General features: G+C 40.7%; 1 pseudogene; it reads right to left on the bottom strand.

Moving 5' to 3' along the window:
* LOC110316216 overlaps positions 1 to 16,603 on the bottom strand; it is a 26,806-nt pseudogene extending 10,203 nt beyond the window's left edge.
* Between the last annotated feature and the right edge of the window lie 412 nt (positions 16,604 to 17,015).

The raw sequence follows: 17,015 nt of genomic DNA, 5'->3' as shown, positions 1-17,015 counted from the left end.
TGGATGGTTTTAGCTCCCTTGTCAAAGATCAAGTGACCATAGGTGTGTGGATTCATTTCTGGATCTTCAATTCTATTCCATTGATCTACTTGTCTGTCAACAGTGGGAATTATTAAGGCTCTGGATCCATTAATGATATTTCATTGCACCAAAACTAGTGATTTCCTGTATCTCTCTCTCTCTCTTTTATTTTTAAAGATTTATTTATTTATTATATCAGANACTCCAGAAGAGGGCATCAGATCTCATTACTGATGGTTGTGAACCACCATGTGGTTGCTGGGATTTGAACTCAGGACCTTCGGAAGAACAGTCAGTGCTCTTACCTGCTGAGGCATCTCTCCAACCCCTTCCTGTATCTCTTATCACTAAGCCATAGACAGAATTTTTTTTTCATTTCCTTCTTGTGATGTATCTTAGTCAGGGTTTCTATTCCTGCACAAATATCATGACCAAGAAGCAAGTTGGGGGGGAAAGGATTTATTCAGCTTACACTTTACATACTGCTGTTCATCACCAAGGGAAGTCAGGACTGGAACTCAAGCAGATCAGAAAGTAGGAGCTGATGCAGAGGCCATGGAGGGATGTTACTTACTGGCTTGCTTCCCCAGGCTTGCTCAGCCTGCTCTCTTATAGAACCTAAGACTACCAGTCCAGAGATGGTACCACCCACAAGGGGCCCTCCCCCTTGATCACTAATTGAGAAAATGCCTTACAGCTGGTTCTCATGGAGGTACTTCCCCAACTGAAGCTCCTTTCTCTGTGATAACTCCAGCCATTGTCAAGCTGACACACAAAACCAGCCAGTACATGAAGCATCTAGGTCTATAATAAAACACTATGGTCAAACCTGCTTGGCTTATGAGAGGAACAAATTATCCAAACTTTGTCTAATCTTACATTTCACAACAAAAGTCACATTGTGATATTAACTGTAACTGGCTATTTATGCTATCAGTGACTATTTGGTATCTGTAAAGGTAACACAGCACCAAGGCTGGCAATGGCCTCAGTTCTACTCATGGGAGCCAACCTCTTAGGAAACTCTTCTATCAGTATCAACTCCATGTTTCTTCCACATGACTCAGAACAGACTAATGGCTCATTAGTGACAGACATAGATACCAGAGTTACTCCTGTACTCAACGAGCATATTATTTCAACATATAGAATATGGAAACAGATTTCCTGTTCCCTCCTGCTGCTTTTCTTTAGTTTGGTAAAATGAAGCTCTTCATGCTCTTAGTCTAACTCTTCCTCCTCCTGCTTTGAAATTCTTCTGAAGTTGACTCTGCAGTGACTTGGCTAACTTCTGATGACTCTTCGATAGTGGGGCTGGCAAGAAAAGCCTTTGAAAATAACACAGAATGAGAACTGGTGACACACACTTGGGAAATAACTGTCCGGTTACCAGGATGTTGACTTTAAACTATGAGTTCTTATCTTAATTTCCTGTGGGAACAAAATTTTATCTTCTAAGGAAATGATTTTTTTATTGTCTAAAATAAATTACAGACCAATGTTGGATAGTGTTTATAAGCTTTAGGTAGTTAACTTGTGCAGCGGCTTAAATTCTCATCCCTGGTGCCTTTTGGAATGAATAAGTATGCGGTAAGCTCCTTGAGTGACAGTTCTCAAGGAACAAAAGAAGTACAACATCAGCTTCCTCACAAAGTAAAACTGTAAATTATTTTAACGGTTCAAATAAAGGCTAACTATTCATGAGCCAGTGATTACTAATGCCCACATTAAGACTTTCTCTCTTCTCTAAGATCTGGGAGTGAGTACCTTATATGTTTTGGGGGACTCAGTTTCCTTACTATTTGTTCTGTTTATCCCAAGTGAATAATGACATGTATTGCCTGTTTAAATGCTTTCTGGAATTTTGAATAGTATGCAACTATAATACAATGTTTAAACTTTCTATGGGTTAATTTTAACTGAAATTGCCATTAGAATTTTGTATGTGAAGTTATTTTTATAGTATATTACTTCTGTGATAACATAAGAAACCAAGAGACAGGCATAGACAAGGACCTTCTGAATAGTCACTCAGTCACTCAGGAAATAAAGCCAAAAATTCACAAATGAGACCTAGTAAAACACTGTCTCTCAAGATTCCTGATGCTGCAACCTTTTAATATAGTTCCTCATGTTGTGGTGAACCTAAACATAAAATTATTTTTGTTGCACTTTGTAACTGTAATGCCGATACCATTATGGACTGTGATATAAATAACTGTGTTTTCCCATGGTTTTAGGCAACCCCATGAAAGGGTCATTTTGACCCCCAAAGGGGATTATTACCCACAGATTGAGAACCACTGTCATAAAATTAAACCACAGTGAAAGAAGCAGTTAGTCACGTAAATCAGCTGTTTATAGAAGCAGTCAGAGTAGACAACGATGAATAAATGCCTCTAGGTTTGTTTATTCTATACAGTCCAGGGTCTCAACGAGGGGGTGGTGTCACCCATGGAAGGCAGGTTTCTTGCCAAAGTTAAAATAATCAAGATGACCCCCTCCAGGGATCCCCAGAGGTCCATCTCCTGTTCACAATCAATACTACCCATCACAATTCCACCCCTTATTAAGATGAAACTTAAAACCAATATTTTAAGGTTCGTTCATCACCATGGTATAAGGGGCATTCAGTCCAACTCTAAAAATTTAAGTCTTTAAAAATTCCAATACTGTGAAAGTTCAAAGTTTGTGAACTATGAGGTCCTAGAAATGTAAAAATAAGTCACATACTTTAAAAACACAATGGCGACATGTAAACCACAGTACAATACAAAACAATACAATAACAGTGCAGTACAATACAATACAATACCAGTACAATAGGTAAACATCCCATTCCCAAGGGAAGATCCCAGGCATAGAAAGGAACAGTCATACTAAATCCTGCAGCATCACGTCCCAGTCCTCTGGCTCTCCTGCCCTTGGGACAGACATATACTCTTTCCTGGACTGGCTCCATTCCATGACTGTAGCTTCCCTCATTGCATACCTGATGGCTCTGGGCTCATCACGGCAACCTTGCCCTTGCCTTCATAGCGTCACACAATCGGCCCCTGAGGGCCTTCTTGCAAGGATGTTAAAACATTTCTGGGCTTAGCTGCTCTCTGATATCATGGAGCCAAGACTTCAGGACCCCATCAGTCAGTCCTTCATCTTCCATGCTTGCAAAACCACCAGGGATCATGCTGCCAAGTTCTGCCAGCCCAAGATGTACCCTGGCTCTGCTCAACCTGCTCACACTGGTCACGGGTGTTTGAGCGTCTGCACACTGACCCCAGATAGCACACTCCTCAGCTGATGCTTCTGAGAAGCTTGGGGTTTCTTCAGTTCAGGCTTTCTTCCCTTAAATGAATTTGGTTTATCATTAGGTAATACCTCTGGGGTTTTGTTTCTGGTCTCAGTGCAGGCAAAAGGTTTCCCTTTAATGATGCTGATCTTTTAATAATTACAGCTGCTTTGTCAGCATCTACCCAAATGCTCTCCTGTCTAGAAATTATATCTGGCAAACATATTAATCTGTAATTTTTAAGTTCAATTTTACTTGGATTCTCAGGACATAGGAAGAGTGGAGCTAGATTGGTGGCCATAATATAACAGGAATGGCCCCTGACCCAATTCCATCTAGAGCAGTTTTCCTTTGAAACTCGTGTCATTACTGTCAAGGTTTCTCTCAGCATCATTGTCTTCTATCACAGTAGGGGGACTACTCTCAATGTATCATCTGTGTGTGCGCGCGCTCGTGCGCGCGGACGTGTGCATGTGTGTGTATGCGCACATGTATGCATGTGCACATATGTGTAGTGCCCATATGTAGCACATAGTACAGTATAAATTTAGCATATACAATGAAATTTCTTTAAAAAAAAGAACCACATGGCAAATATGTCTGAAATTCAGTCTGTTTCCCCCATACCTTTAAATACTTTATGATTATGCATTTTAAATGTTTCTAAAGTCTATATATGTTTATATTGTTTGGTATCTTCTACTGTGCTTCCCACACAGACTTCTGTTAATAGGATTCACCTATTTTGGAATGTGTGGGATAATACATTTGCTGTGGCATAGCCTTTTATTTTCTGAATATATCCAGAGTGACTCATTTCCCCATTTTTCTAGTGATACGCTATGAGGATGTTTCCTTTTTTGATTATTATAAACAATGCTGCTGTTATCATGAGAGCAAAGATAAATCCATTTAATTATATCAAACTGCATCAAAAAATCTTTTAAAAGTAGAAAAGGCTATTTTGAAATATATTTTTAGTGCATATAACAACCAGAGGGCCAGTATTCAGGATGCACAAATCAATACAAATCAATAGGAAGAATACAAAGACAACAACAGTTAGAAATAGTTGTGGGACAATTTACAGAGGAACAGAAGTGTGTACTGAGCAGCCAGTCTAATAATAAGAGATGTTTCACAGAGCAAAATGCGAATGAAACCTAGAGTAGCTACACCTATTACACTGTGGAGGAAGATAAAGACCCCATACTGAGCAGATGAGGTTTGATGAAAACACATTTTACATGGCTTGAGGAAGTTAAAATTGGTACAATTATCTTAGAGAACACAATCTGGGAGAGTCATAGGTATGAACACATAAGAATAGAGAAAACGCCAACATCTGAATAGGAGTGTGAAGGATCTCCAGTCCTTCTGAACTAACATCATTTTTGTGTGTGAGAATTTGGATCATGCAAGGCATACTAAGTTAGAGTGTGTTAGTTATCTCTGTCTCTATATTAAGAACAGATATTGAATTTTGGTTTTTTTGGGGAGCGTTGTTGTTATTTTGCACTGGCATTAAACCTAGGGCCTTGCACATACCTAACAAATGTTCTCACTGAGCTACGTGCTGGGTTAAGGTGTGAGGGAGAGATGCTGGGTAGCTCTTGAAATCTGAGTTAAATTGCCATATTTATGCTTAATTTCATCTTTACATTAAAAAATAAATTTTGGGTGTAAAAATACCCTAAGGGTCTCTGTCTGTCTGTCTGTCTGTCTGTCTGTCTGTCTGTCTCTCTCCCTCCTCCTCTAATGTCTATTGTGGGCTGTGTAATGAGCTGAAGTGAAGGAGATAAAGCAGCTAGTGCTTATTACTTTAAAATTTGCTTTTAAGGCTCAAATACTTCTGTCTGTGCTCGTATAAGCATCTTTACCCAGAAGGCAAATCAAAGCTTTTCAGGGGGACTCTATTATCTAGATGAACCGACCTTGTTTCCCATCACCTCCATCTCCCTCTGACTGCAGAGGACACTCAGTAATCAGTGGTTGATAGTGACCTGTGATGGAGCTCTGATCTGACGATCTCCTGGGTTTATATCTGGAAAGAGACATTAAGACCATCCACTTAGTCACCAGAAGGAAATGAGTACACAGATACAGAATGGCTTAGGAAATTACTGAACGCAGCCAAGAATAATTCCCCGAAGTTCTCTAACTCAGCTTCTAAGATTCAGAGGAATCGTAGAATAAGAATAAGAATAAGAAAATCCGACGGGAGAGCAGTGGGAGAGGTCTTTATGTAGTTCTCGGTATGCTCCAGTAGACTATTCCTAAAACACCTCAGCGGGGAAATAAAACACATTTTCAAAAGTTCTTCTCCACCACCACTCCAAACCAGTTGTTCAACCCACAGCTGTAACCCTGGTACCTGTGCAGGGGAGGAAGAAATATCAGGAGTTCAAAGTCCCTCTAGACAACACAATGAGGTAGAGATCAGCCTGAGATCCTGTCTTAAAAAAAAAAAAAAAAAGAAACATTAAAAGCAGTTTTTATGTGGGGCAGGGATATTTTCATTTTTTTGAAAATTAGCTTATAATTTTATACATGAGCACAATATGTTCAGATCATTTCCAAGCCCACTTCTTACCCTCAACTCTCCCAGAGACCCCTTTCCCACGTAATGTCTTTTTCTTAAAAAAGAAAGAAATAGTGATATCATTAGGGTTTTTTTTTTGTTTTTTGTTTTTGTTTTTTTTTACATATCACATACAGTATCATCTGTAGTGAAAAGAATCTGACTTTTTTATTCATCAGGTTAACAAACACTTCTTTCCCAGTTAGAAAAATTCAACTTTAATTTGGCGAATGAGATTTCAGAGGATGCTGTGTACAGAGCATCATCAAACTTGCCAGTCGTAGAAGCTCTGCAGGCAAGCAATATCTTTTATAATTTATATCATTCCATTATTTATGAATACTTTTATCAACAGTTTTGGGACTAATACCTCAGACTGAAGACATCATGAATGTTCTGCTGTGATAAATGATGCCTGCGTGTAGGATATCTGTTCCATATTCTCTGCTTTGAGGGGAAGCAGTGATGCACGTTTTCCCTGCTTCAGACTTTAGTGATGACCATCAGTATTAGAAACAACAAAAAAATTAAGCATGAGTAGCAAAGAAGAAGGACAATCTGAGCAGACAACACTTTCCTAAGCCTTACTAGGATATTTTGGGAATCTACCACCCACTGAGACCTCTAGTGCCCTTCTCCACCAAAGGAGTCTACTGAAGAGAGCCTAGGGAAAATGTGTCTCTTCTGCTCCAATATATAACAGGTTGTTACTGCTCAGGAGCTGGGTCTCTACCCAGTATTTAATTTGGAAGCCAAGATTAATGTTGCAGCTCGCAAGCAGGAAGCAGTAAGTGCATTACTCATGTAATGTGGCTCCTGGTGCATAAGCTAACTGTAGAGAAGGGGGGAAATGAGGTTCAGTGTGCTCTAAGGTAAAGACTCAGGCTCTAGGACTCTGAACTGCTTACAAAGAGCTGCCTCTCCCGGAAGCTTAGAGAGCTCCGTTCTGACTCTTAGGGAAAGGCAGAAGACAAGTCACATCCTCATGTGTCCCAGCTCTTTTCCTCTGACCACAGACTCACCTCCCTTTTCTGTTTCCCAGAGCTCTGTATGCTTGTAACATTCTGTGCCATGGGAACATGGTGTAATTCAGGTCTTCTTGGGTGGTGACCATAAGACACAGGCAGAAAGGCATAGATCTGCTCACACTTGCAAGGCTAAACAACCCTGCAGGTTAAGGAGAAAGTGGGCTCTTCATTCAAGGATGTGAGTTGAGGAAACCAATACCTCAGACACCCGCTATACCTTCTTCTTAGCTCTTTTCCACAGCACTTAAAATTTCAACACCAAAGGTTCCTTTATGGGCTAGAGATATGGCTCAGTAATTAAGAGCACCAAATGCCCTTCCAGAGGACCTTGGCTGATTTCCTTCACCCACGTGATGGCTCACGACCTTCTGTAACTCAGGTTCTTAGTATAACGAAATCCTCTAGCAGGGGTCAGAAGAGATCAGAGGCACAGGAGATGGAGTTACCACAAATGAGAAGGGGAACAGAAAAGGGAGGTGAGTCTGTGGTGAGAAAGAGAAAGGAGAGAGAGAGAGAGAGAGAGAGAGAGAGAGAGAGAGAGAGAGAGAGAGAGAGAAAGAGAGAGCTGGATACATGAGAATGTGACTTGTTAATCACCTCAGCAATCAGCTCCTTTATTATGTTCTTTTCTGTTTTCAAACTACAGGTAAAAATATTTATTTATTAGTATTTTATGGGCATGAATATTTTGTCTGCACATATGAACCATGTGTCTGGCAGAGGCCAGAAGAGGGCACCAGATCACCTAAAACTGAAGTTAAAGACAGTTTTGAGCTGTCATGTGGGTACTGGTAACCACCTGGGTCCCCTGCAAGAACAGCTCAGTGTGATCATGGCCATGTTGGAGCAACCACTGTAATTCATTCTAGCAGGGGTCAGAATGACAGCTCTTAGCTGTCCCACCAGCCCCTTGATGTGCATTTTTTTGAGTGAACTCTATCAAGACTGCATTTTTAAGTCTGTTAAATTCTTTGCTCTTTTAGGTTAATTTCTCTTTTGGTCTGTACACTGAGTGTGACATTACTCTGAATGACTGGTACTAAAAATTTCCCTACAAACTATCCTTGCCACTTTTCAGAGATTTCAACTTTCTCAAAAATGAAAAGATCCTTTAGTGGTAATGGAGGAGTGTTATGTAGCAGAAACTTCCTAAAGATGATGCATTGTGGCACCATTTCACCAAGTGCTAGTCCAGCTCTGGGTATTGTGCACAGAGAACACAAGAAAATAGCTCCGAGGGTGGCAATAAAATCTTGGAGCATTTTGTGCTTCACTATTAAGCAGGGCCATAGATATTTAGACAGAATATCAAATGGGAAGGCTAGAGATAGACATGAATAAGTGCTATCCAAGGGAAGTCACTCAGCCGACATCATCTGAGGCTCAGTTAATGAGAACATCCAGTAAATGTTCATGCTGGGAGAGATGTTTTATTAATACCATGTCATTGATTGTTTCATGAAATGCCTGAAAAATGGTTCTCAAAAAAAATCCCATGAAGTCGGGTGTACACGGGAAAAGCATAACTAGCTAAAGCGGTGGTCTGCAATCTCCTTTGGGTGATACCTGGCTGAACAAGATTCCACTGTGGGGTGGGTGTGGCTTAAGGGGGTTCAGAGCCCAGGACACACAGGGTCTGGCATTTCTTGAAGACAACGGTGGTGAAGGAGAATCAGGACTCTAGGTCAAGGATGGAAGACAGTAGTGGGAAGCAGGGGCTTGACACACCCAAAAGGGTGTGCCCTAGGTGTGAAGAGAGGTAGATAGATCCTTGTGTGGGGCTTCAACAATAGCTTGTCTCCTCCCCGATACTCCATTATAGACACTTGTAAAACTAGCTTTCTAACCATAAATAAGAAATATTAGAGGCAAACAAATGCAAATAAGATTTAAGAGTTTTGTAAAGATCCATATTCACACAGATAAGAAATAATAGACATACATCTCCAGAGGTAGGCACCACACTGGAAATGTTTACTATTGGTACTCACATTGTCATGTTTCTGTGAGATATGTGTTTGTGCACAGCATCTAATATTGTTTCACATTTTTCAAAATTTTCATTAAGGGTATGCGTTCTCTGCAAGGCTCACTCCCTGTTTTAACTGCACGTTCTTGCAGTTTAGTCATTTTAACTACTGTTTTTTATTGTATTTCATTGACAACCACTCTGCAGTTCTTCCCTTATCTTCCTATGGGTGGAGGGAAGCACATGGACTTTTCTAGGGTCAAGGTTGAAGAGAAGACACCCTGATAATAGAATTTGTGTGTCTAGAACTTCCCAAGATAGTTGTGTGAAGGGAGTTACTAACTTATAGGAGCTATTTATTTAGACATTATCTCTTATCAGTTATATGCATGGCAATCAGCAATTTCTTTTGTATTTTCATAATCTGTTCTCTTAACTGATAGATAATGTTCAATGGTGCTGAATTTATTGCTACATCCTGCTAGCTTTTTAAACTTCAAAGATATTCTTCCAACTTCTTGTCTTAAGTTTGGAGTCTTGATTTTCAAATCATACATCAAGCCCTCAATATGTTTAGAATTTGCAGATGAGTAGAATGGCAAATATCAAGTAAACTGTTCTTTTGTTCATTTTACCAAGTATCCCATCAAAATGCCCGGATCCATTCCCCCTTCACAGATCTGTGATGTAGTTTGTTGCTATGCAGTCGTGGGTTTGCTTCCAGCATCTGGATTATGCACTGTATACTATCCCAATGCCAATACTTTAACCTGTGTTTATTACAGCTTTGCCAAAAATATTTTGACATTGGGGTATGTTTTACATAAGATCAAATAAGCTAAGTAGGAGGGTCTTTTAATTAAATAAAGAAGATAAGAACCTTTACATAAATATTTCCTTCTAAGAGTATATTCCCTTTTCTCATAATTATCTCCATTGTTATTTGCCTGTTGCTCTCTCATGTAAAGGTATGCGGTTAGAAAATTCTTTCAAATCATCTGATAAAGAGTTTGATTTGTAATCATACTTAATCATAGAAAGAAAGTACCCAGTATACAGTAGTATTAGGGCATTAGGATGGCTGAAAGCCAAACTGAGGATGCTAGGCTGCGTGAGCTCTCATTCAGTGCTGGGGAAGAGAAGATGGCATAACCATGATGGAAGTTGCTTTGCTTTTTCTTACAAAAATAAATACCTTTACACCACAACCAGTAACTTCACACTCTGACATGAAAACATACTCATATTGGAAAAAAAAGCAACAGAAAGAAACAACATGATTTAATTGTTAAAATTTGGAGACAATAAAAAGTTGGTACAAAAATAGAACATTAATGAGCCACAAAAGACAGAAGAAACGTAGGCATATTTTAGGTTAAAGTAGCCTATCTTAAAAAGACTAAGGACATCCAGAGAGCACTCCACGTTGGAATGCATTCCATTTGCAGACACCAAACCACAGCACTGTTGCTGATGCCAAGAAGTGCTTGTAGACAGGAACTTAGTGTCTTCTGAGAGGTTTTGCCAGCACCTAAGACAGATGCAGACAATCACTGTAAACCATTGGACAGAGCCCAGGGATGCCAGTGGAAGAGTTAGGGAAGGATGGAAGGAGCTGAAGGGGATTGCAACCTCAACAGAAGAATAAGATCAACCAACCATACCTATCAAAGCTCATAGGAACTAAACCACCAATCAAAGAGTATACATGGGTGGGTTCTTTTAATGCTGTTACATATGTAGAAGAGAACTACCTTGTCTGAGGTCAATGGGAGGGGAGGTGCTTGGTCCTGTGGAGACTTGTTGCCCCAGTGAAAGGGGATGCAAGAGGGGAGAGGTAAGATTGGGTGGATGGGTAGGGGAGCACCCTCTTAGAGGCAAAGGGAAGGGGGGTGAAATGAGGGATTTGTGGAAGGGAGATTGGGAATGGAAACAACAGTTGACATGTAAATAAAAAAAAGAATGCACAGGAAAAAAAATACTATGTATTGTATGAGCTCAATTACAACAGATGACATCCTGGGTAAAACATGTGACAGTGTAAAAAATCGGGGAGTGCCACAGAGTGTGATGGAGATTAATGGCTTGAATACAAAGATTAATGGAAAACTAACTTTCAGAATAATGTAATGAGATGGAATTATACGACTGTGTATGTATGTATGTATGTATGTATGTGTGTGTGTATACATGTGTATATATCTGTATATATGTATTCATTCTATAAGTTCTGTTATTCTAGAGAACCCTGACTAATACAACTAGTAAGTGGTTAATGTCCACAACAGAAGTATTCCAATGAATAAATCAAAAAAATCCAATTTGTTAGAGGACTAAATAAATAAAGGAAGTGCTATGTAATGCTGTAGAGAAATTCCATGAAGCTGACAGGCCAGAAAGACTACGAACAACAGGATTCCAATGGTGTAGTGATGGTAAAACAGAACTGTGCACACACTGCTGAAGGATAGATTGCATTACCTAGCAGAGTTATGTATGACCAGACTTGATGAGCCAGACATTCTACTAGTGAGTAAATTCTTGGAAAGCTCTTCGCACACCAGGAGGTGGCATTTGCCAAATGCTAACAGCATCACTGTTCAACATTGAATACATGCCAGCAACTCCAAATGTTCGACAGTAAGATGCATAGATTAAGTATGGAATGTTTATATAGTAAAATACTACACCACGGGGGAAAAGGAATCAACTTCAGAACACCCCCCACTACAGATGGTCTCAAAGACATAAACTTGGTTGCAAACAAGGATGGAACAATCCATTGTAAACATTCAAGCAGAGGGACTCATGGGCCGTAAAGACAACAATAAAGCAAAATAAAAGCCAAATGAGATTACAAATGCGTGAGGTCACAATCACTTCCAAGGGGAGTAAGGAGGGATGTTCAGTCACCGACTAGAGTGGCATCTGGGAATGGTGATGTTCTAGCTCTTGGCCTGGATGCAAAGTACATAGCTTATTTTATCATGACTCTCTCAAGTCACATTTTATAATTCAGACAAAGTCCCTGTAGGTGGAGAAGTCGGCTCCCTCAGAGGCAAGGTGGCTAAACTTGTTCTTCATGCTATGAATTTTTTTCTTTCATTTGGGGCTCTCAGTCTGTCTCTGCAGGCTCCTGCTTCTTTGTGCCTTGCCAGGCTTCAGTAATCACTCCTTCCCAGCTCCTTTTGTATTCTGCTCACGTGTGACATGTGAACTCTGCACACATGTCTTACTCTCTGAGTCTACCCCAACAGCGGCACTACTTTCTTCTAGATAGCAGGAAAATACAGCGCACCCTTAAGAGACAATTCTTAACTAGGCAAGAACAGAATTTGGTGACAGTGTAAATAACTAACTGCATAAACTCATTTCTAGCAGAGACTTTGTGAATCAAAGTCTGCTGAGCAATGCAATCCAGTCCTTTTCCTTGGTCACAGACCCCCACACCCACCATGACATCTTGTCTCCCCGTGCTGATCAACCACAGCGGTTACTACTGGCAGGGGCAGTTTGGGGAAGATTTTTTTCTGTGGACCATAAAGACATGGCCAAAACTTAAGCACAGGACAGTAAGGGAGGAAAGGACAGGGACCAGCTCTAGAAGTGCTGCCTAAATGCATTGACACTAAAACGGACATTTTAACGACACTAGAGGAAGTCAGTGTTTGTTCAGTTGACTTAACATTTGAGATCATTCTCTGTTGAACTTGTGTGGTGAAGCCTATGTTTCCCATTTATTCAGCATTAAACATGAACCACAGGGCCCCCATTGGAGGAGCTAGAGAAAGTACCCAAGGAGCTGAAGGGGGCTGCAACCCTGTAGGTGCAACAACAATATGAACTAACCAGTACCCTCAGAGCTCTTGTCTCTAACTGCATATGTAGCAGAAGATGGCGTATTCGGCCATCATTGGGAAGAGAGGCCTCTTGGTCTTGCAAACTTTATATNCCCCATAGAGGGGAATGCCAGGGCCAAGAAGTGGGAGTGGGTGGGCAGGGGAGCAGGGCGGGTGGAGGTTATGGGACATTCGGGATAGCATTTGAAATGTAAATGAAGAAAATATCTAATAAAATAATTTTAAAAAGGAAATAAACCATATTCAGAGGGACAAAAAAAAGAATTAATATCTCTTTGCCAGAGTTTATTTTTAGAAACTCATCAATAAATTTGATTAAGTTTTTATCTGAAAAACAAAACAAAACAAAACAAACGTGAACCTGTTTTATTTGTTCTACTCTCAAATTACCTTGACCATGCATTTGTGTGCCCTCTGGAAATTGAAAGATAAATTTGTATGCTAAATATCCAAAAGAATATCTATCTGGGTGATTTGTTTGACATACTTTCTGAACTAGAATTGAATTAGATGCAGAGGAACATTAAAAAAGAATAATTGCAGAGAGAACCAGTTCCCCATGCTGGTTTAGCTAAACAGGTAGGGCAGGGATCTTGGGAGTGAATATCTGAGCTGCTGATATTCCAACTTGTAAACTTTATAGTGATAAACTTAACAGCATGAGTGGAAAACTGCAAATAATATGTATTCAGATGATTTCTTAAGCCTTTTTATGAACTCTGAATAACATGACAGTATGCTTTTTATAGCATTCCACCTACATAGTACAATTTAAGGTAAGTGCTGTATTGCGTATTTCAAATATAGGTTGTCATCTTAAATACCCTTTATTTTATTGCTAGAAGTAGATACTTGTGTATCATGTGCCAAACAACATCATGACATTATCCTCTTCCATTCCAAGAACATGCTTCTGTATGGACAAACATGTAAACAGAAGACTATAGAACTTTATCTCAGAGAAAACATGTGAGCACAGTATTGAGCATGGCATGTGAGCATGGCATATGAGTATAGCATGTGAGAATAGCATGTGAGCATAACATATGAGCATAGGATGTGAGCATAGCATTGAACATAGCATGTGAGCACAGTATGTGAGCATGATGTGAGCAGAGTATTGAGTACAGTATGCGAACATAGCATGTGAAAATAGCGTGTGAGCCCAGCATGTGAATATATTATGAGAGCACATCATGTCAGCATAGCATGTGATCACAGCATGTGAGCATAACATATGAGCATAGGATGTGAGCATAGCATGAAAGCATGACATGTGAGCATAGCATTTGAGCACAGCATGTGATCCCAGAATGTGAGCACAGTATGTGAGCACAGCATGTGGGCATGGTGTGTGAGCATAGCATGTGAGCACACTATATGAGCATGGCATGAAAGCATGGCATGTGAGCATAGCATGGGAACCCAGCATGTGAGCATAGCATGTGAGCACAGCATGTTATAGTATATAGTCTTAGCATGTGAGCCAAGTATGTGAGTCCAGCATGTGAGTCCAGCATATGAACCCAGCATGTGAGCATAGCATGTGAGCACAGCATGGTTTAATATGCTATATAATGCACCTGAGTTTTGATAGAAGCTTGAGATTTGGGAAAGAATGTACCCTATAATGAAAATAGACATAAAATTAAAACACTATATTTGAAAACTTGACATATAATAAAAAGCTAAATATAAACATCAATTATTTCTCCATGCTTTAGGAACACTTTCTTCCCACCAAAAGGCCAAGGCTATGAAGGACCAGCCACTCTTCTGTGGATCCAGAAATATCTGATCCCTTCTCAGATTTCTCAAAACCATCTCTATTTTCCACCTGTCTACAACAGCCAACACCTCATTTTTCTACTTTTGAATTTAAGGGTTATAGTGAAGTTTTCTCAGGAAAATATGACAATGATTTAAATTCAAATAAAGACCCCCATTGCTGTTGCCAGACCCTTATCTAGAGCAAATTTTGGTACACAGACAAGGCAGAGGCATACTTAGAAAGACACAGATGAAGGTCAGAATTTCTAAAGTGAAAAAAAAAAAAAAAAAGATCTGTTGTGACATCATACTCATGCTCAATGGACAGTTACTTCTCTTCCAATGTCTTCATGTCAAGAGTGAGAAAACTGAGGTGAGTCGTACGTCCCATTCCAAAGCTGTGTGACTGTGACTGACACTGGGTGTGTGGAATGGGCTCAGTCACTAAAGGACAGCACCAGGGACAGGTAGATATCGGGATGCATCCTGTTGTTCCTTGGGAGCTCTGTTGGAGAGAACCTGAGTGCTGTCTATGCCAACAGTACTATACCTGTGTAAACACAGGAATTCGTATCCCATTAGCATATGTATTTAGCATATGATAAAATTAGTTTAGTGTATAAGTAAGAAAACTGGCGTCACAGTATAATAGACACTGTGGGTTTGAGGATACCCCTTACTTTGCTAAACTATTGGAAAACTTGACAACAAAATTGTACTTTTCTACAGCAAACACAAAAATAATGTAAGCCATGTCTAACTTCTAGGATGGTCTTAGGATTCAAGTTCCCAATATAAAAAGGTCCAAAGTCCACTGATTAGATCAAGTGCTGCTTAATTTCATGTCAGGAGCACACATTTTTTTTCTTGGACTTTAATTATGAGACACACATCTCAATATTTGCTATAGAAGGGAAAGGAAATAATATTGTATTTTTCTGCAGAAAAGAATTAAAATCGGATACCAGTTAAGGTTGGTAATGAAACCCTTGAGTGTACAAACTTGGAGGTTTGATGAACGACAGCATCCCTGACTACGCACATTTAGAAATGGTAAAAATGACAACAAACAAACAAACAAAAAAACTGTGAAGAATAGCATTTTCAAGCTATCTCTTGTGTTTCAGTGATTCCCAAAATACTCTGGAAACCAGGGCAACAGTACTCAGAACTGACTTTTCCTTTTACTTTGGTTAAAAGAATTTACAGTGATAGAGGTTTTCAAGTTTATATATTTTTTTAACTTTTCGCTGATTTGTTGTGAGTTTCACATCATGCCCCCTAGTAATGCTAGTCTCCCCAATCCCTCATATCCACCCTTCACCCTTGCAACCCACCCCCAAAATAAAAAGCAAGCAAACAAACAAACAAAGCATAGAAAACATCTCATCATGGAAACTGTAGTATGTCACACTGTGTCCCACAGTATATCCCTCTGTCCATACATCTTCACTTGCAAATGTCCATTGCAATGAGTCATTGGTCTGGTTCGAGATCTCTGGCTTCTATGATACTATCAATATTGGATCCTTATTGGGCCTCCAGCCAGTTTGTTTGTTTCCCCAAATCCTGGAGATCCTACAGCTTTGAAGTAGCAGGACTGGTCTATTCATGAGTCCCAACCATTTGCAGATGATATTGATTTTGAGATGGATCAATTCAGAGCCCTGGATCTGGGCCTGGGTGGTAGCTGAGTTGATTATCACCCCAACTCTCAGAAATGGGTACCATCAGGGTGAGCTCTCCAGTACTGCCCTGGCTAGGCCATCCCATACCACCATCAACAGGAGGCAGGGTCAGCTTTCCTGCTCTTATGCCTGTGGGGCCAAGTCACCCACACCAATACCTTCAGAGCTAACTCCTCTGTGCTGCCCATTTAAAGGCACAGGACCCACTTTCCCAAAGGCTGCAGCCTGGGAGAGGCTGGGCCCCCTCTCTCATTCTCACACCATTGTCTGTCGGGGCTGACTCACCTTTGTCTTTACCATCAGGACCACCCCCACTGTGTTGCCCAGAGGAGGTGCAGCTCCCACTTTCCTGAGTGCTGAAGCTGGTGTGGGGAAGGGCCAGCTCACCAGCTCTCATGACGCAGGGGCCAGCTCTCGTGACTGCCACAGGTGGCAAGGAGTGAGTGAGGGCATCACCTCTGTATCTATTCCATCTTAGAGCCTACCTGAGTGGCAGAGCCAACTCTCCCTTCCCCACACCCTCAGGGCTGACTCACCCCCACTTCCCACCACCAGGGTCAGCTGTACAAGTGCTGAGCAGCTGGTCAGTGCTGCCCAGGTGAGGAACAGGGCCAGCTCTTCCAAGTTCTGCAGGTGGTGATGGTTAAGGGGTCACTCTGCACCCATGCCAGGTCAGTGGCAGTGTCAGCTCACCTCCATCCCTACCACCAGGGTAAGCTCTGTGCTGCCCATTATCCAAGCAGGGCCTGCTCTCCTGGGTGTCGCAGCTGTTGAGGGGCAGGGATAGCTTTCCCATGCTCATGTCCCTG

Source organism: Mus pahari, chromosome 2 (assembly GCF_900095145.1).
Source record: "Mus pahari chromosome 2, PAHARI_EIJ_v1.1, whole genome shotgun sequence".
In the NCBI taxonomy this organism is placed as follows: Eukaryota; Metazoa; Chordata; class Mammalia; order Rodentia; family Muridae; genus Mus; species Mus pahari.
This window is presented reverse-complemented; position numbering and strand designations above follow the sequence as displayed.